The 4,370-nt window shown below is 30.8% G+C and overlaps 1 long non-coding RNA gene across 1 annotated transcript; it reads left to right on the top strand.

Annotated features, from left to right (window-relative positions):
- Nucleotides 1–3,407: 3,407 nt before the first annotated feature.
- LOC122602207 lies at nt 3,408–4,370 on the top strand. Its single transcript, XR_006324180.1, has 2 exons — nt 3,408–3,447; nt 4,174–4,370. It is a non-coding gene; the product is annotated as an uncharacterized LOC122602207 (long non-coding RNA).

The raw sequence follows: 4,370 nt of genomic DNA, 5'->3' as shown, positions 1-4,370 counted from the left end.
CAAATTTCCTAAAAGTCATATCTGTAAAAACAGATATCAAAAACTAAATATTAAAAAGGAGGTAAAAAGGATGATGTGATACTTACCATGAATATTCACACCACCAGGCAGGGATGGTATCAGTTTGGCTTTATACAAAACAACATCAGGATATGCTACAACTGTTATGGGATGCAACCGAATTTCTCGACACAATCTATCAACGGCATAGTCCGGGAAAGGGTTGTCATATTTGGCATGGACACACAGTAACTTTTTATCAGTGACAGACTCGTATTCCTTAGGGATTAACGATGATTTCATGAAAACAAATTGACTTTTCCAGTCACGAATATCTAAACCACCCCTCTTAAAACAACCCGCCTTGGAGCGATTGCCTACTGTAGCCCAATCACCAGAGGGGCAAATTTGAACAAGGTACCTAAACAAATCTAATGACGGCTCTCCACCATATGCCCTACACATCACCTCAAAAGCAATAATCCTAGATAAACCTAAAGGAGTGTGTAACAACCCTCATTTTTATAATATTATATAAGTGCTAGTTGTATTAATTGTGATCCCGTTAGCCTTAGTTATATGAGAAGCTAGTGAATAATGCCCCTAATTAACAATCTTAAGCTATTATTTAGTTCTAAATCAAATTTAATAAAATACCTCGGAACAAAAATTTTTAAAGGTGATCAATCGTTACGATAATAATAACGTAAGTCTCACAAGTTGAGATACCAATCAAAATTCCTATGAAATATCCAACGAATCAAGAATAAAACCAAATCACGTAAATATAATCTTGGTTAATAAAATCTCCAACTAAAAATATAATTGGAATTCATATGTACGTAAAAGCGTCGAAACCTTAATAAGTAAGTATATATGCTTAAAAATAAATACAAATTTATAGCCAATGAACCATGTAACAAACTTAAAACACAAAAATATATACATACACATATATACACATGACATATATACATATGCATATACTAGAATAAATAACCCACTAACATTACAAATAAACATAATATACTCTTACAAACTATGTACTTACAACCTATACATATATACAAATATACCTACAACATTTTTTTTAAAAAAAAGGAAAAACCCTCTAAATCCCCCTTAAGTGGCCGTCCCCCCCCCCCCCCTACCCACACAAATACATCTCCTTTTCAAATTTTGCATGTCTTTTAGTCTTGGAACTCACAACAAACACATACTAAACACCACTTTACACACACAACTCATTTACTCTCTCAAAAACAACTTTTCTCTCCCTTTTCTCTCTTCATTTTCGGCAGCCAAGGAGCAAGGAAAGCACCAACAAAATCAACCTTAATACTTGATAATAATAAGGGTTTAAGTTAGGCTAAGCAAGGGTTTGATTAGGCTAAGGTTTAAGGGTTGTTTTGAGGTTGAAACAAGGGTTATTGGAGGCTTTTTGGGTCACAAAAGTCTGCATATTTTCATCATCAAAAAGTGTTCTTCAAGGGTATATATCTTCATCTCTTTTCTAGATTAATCTTGTTCTTGTTCATATTAAAAAGGTTTTATCAAAAGTTCATGTTTTCTTTTGATTATACACTTGATGAGGGCAAAGTTGATAGGATCTTTCTTTCCATGCTCATGCATGTTGAATCCATGAAGAAAGATCCAAGGATTCAACTAGTTTAAAGACCCAAAAGTGTAGATATAAATTATATAGCTTTAAAATGATTTTTCCTTTGAAAGATGATTATATTTATATATATTTTGAAGTTATATTTTTTGGAAATTTTATAAAAATATGGGTTTTGTTGTTAAAAAGTTAGCATCAAAAAGGTAGATATGTGTTGATAGTTTGTAAAGTAACTTTTTATATAAAAAGACGAACATATTTTATATAATATTTATGCATACATTTCTGGAATATTTCATAAAAATATATTTTTATGTTGATGGATTTTTGATGGATAAAGATTTATGTTAAAAAGTGTTGATTTAAGTACATGCATGCTAGATTTAAGAAGGTTGGATTTGTTGTTGGATTATGAGATGAAGCTAGGCTTGTCATAGGTGAAAAATATGTTAATATTATTGTTAATATTCTGGAAAAATTAGAATAATGTCAAAAATATGAGTTTGGTACTAAACAAGTTAAAATATGCTTAAAATCGTAAACCGAAAGCTTGTAAAATTTTATTTTGAGCACACACATGCACCATAACTTTATGACCATGAAAATATGATGAACATACTGGAAATATGACATATTAAAAGTATAAAACTCAAGTCATTTGATGCATGGCAAGAACAAGCTCAAAAATCACATTTTCGGGTCAAATAATCACTAACCGAAAGCACTAAATTGCACATATCACACCACCACCACCATCACGACTTGAACCACCAAAATATGATGAACTTACTTACTGTAAATATTGAATTTAGAATGAAAATCCATTTTGAAGTACCTTAATAGCCTAAGAAATGAGGCTAAAATCACTATTTCGGTAAACGATTTTTAACCGAAAAGTCCTCAATTTAAGCAAGACACAAGAGAGGTTGAATTGATACAAATTTATATTGATAGAATTTGCCTAAAAGGCCTGGAATTTTTGGACTAAGACTCTTGTGGTAATTTCCAAGTGTTTTTATGATTTAATGAATTTAAATGGGATTTAAAGGATAACTAAATCAATAATAAGTTATATAAATCATGGACTTGGCCAAATTCACATAACCAATGATAAAAATATCTCAAACATACTGGAGAAAAATAATCACAAGAAAAGAACCAAGTTTTATATGCTTCAAGAATGAATAACTAAGTTAAAATCACTAATTAATCACCATTATTAAATAAATTAATAATAAAGCTTAAATAGATACATAAATCATAATATTACAAATTTAAAAACTTGAAAATCAGTATATAACCAAAATATAAGGATCCATGAATTTTAAAGGCAATTTAAGAACTTAAAAATAATTATAAGGAATTATTTAATTAATTAATGAATAAATGGAATAAATAATTAACTAAATAATAAGAAATCAAGGAAATTAATATAAATCAGAAAATATATTTTAATATCCATAATATTACAGTACTAATGTCAAATAATATTACCAAGCTAAGTGTACAAAAGAAATCATGCGTATCAAAGCTAAACTACCAAAATTCCAATAAACGCGCAAAAACGTATAACACGAGAACTACTCTTATCACCAATTCTAACTTAACCAAACATTTTGAACATCATGATGCACTTTGATTCCATAATTAAGTAACAACCAAAGATAGGCAAGCCTACTAGCATACGTCTCATGATCTAGTTTACTAGTTCATGTAACACACACTTACGTTGTGTATATTTTGAATATCATGGTTTGGGCTTGCTTGAGGAAAGACACCACTAGCCGAAGATCTCACTTTTGATCAGCCCTCTTTCACTCTCAAAGAAAGTGAGTCATAGCCCCCCTTTCAAACTATTTTATGTGTTTTAACTATCAGGGTGAAAAACATGATATATAAGCTAAATTGCTTTTATTATTACATATATATGAAATGATTCTTGATATTATGATTATGAAATGAAATTGTTTTGTATGTTCATTATGATAAATGATTTATATGATGAGCTTGAGTTCTGTCAAACCGCTTTCTTCGGTTCACTACTATTTACTCCGATTATGGAGGCCTGTAGTTAGTTAGTTGTGCAACTAGGTTTCGTCCACCCACCCATTTGTGTAACGGTGGAAGGTTGGTTGCCTTTGTGACAACCTCCGCTTCCAGTCCGACCACGGGTGTTCTAGCTACCTTACTTAGGTCGTCTCCATGGCACGACCCCTTTTATATTATTATTATTACGACACTTGATTGACAGCTTGTGCAAGATTTATTTATTTATTATTGGACTTTGATAAAATGGTAGTAGTAGTGGCTCAAGCATTTACTCATCAAAGTTAATTGAATTATACCCTCGTGGTTATATGGTAATGATTTTATTACGGTTGATTATAGTAAGTGGAACATACGTTTTTCAAATGTTATATTGGATGTATACATGGAAATTTTGGTGACTCTCAAATTTTTGGTTACGATGGATATATATACTTTATGTTGATAGTTAAAAACCTATGAACTCACTCAACTCTCGTAGTTGACATTCTTTTCTTCATGCTTTTCAGGTTTAGAGCCGTAAGTTAGCTAATGGACCGCCTCTGGATGTTGCCTTTGTTTGTTGCTTGATGGCTTGTAATGCAAACATTTATCTTTTAAATTTTGGATTTGGATTATGTAATGGTTTATCGACAATTTAATTTGAACTATGTAACCTCTTGATTGGAATGATTTTAAGACTTTAATTATGATGTTTTCCATTTAA

This window comes from Erigeron canadensis, chromosome 5 (assembly GCF_010389155.1).
Source record: "Erigeron canadensis isolate Cc75 chromosome 5, C_canadensis_v1, whole genome shotgun sequence".
NCBI classification, from domain to species: Eukaryota; Viridiplantae; Streptophyta; class Magnoliopsida; order Asterales; family Asteraceae; genus Erigeron; species Erigeron canadensis.
The sequence above is the reverse complement of the archived record's forward strand: the minus strand, read 5'-3'. Positions and strand labels throughout refer to the sequence as shown.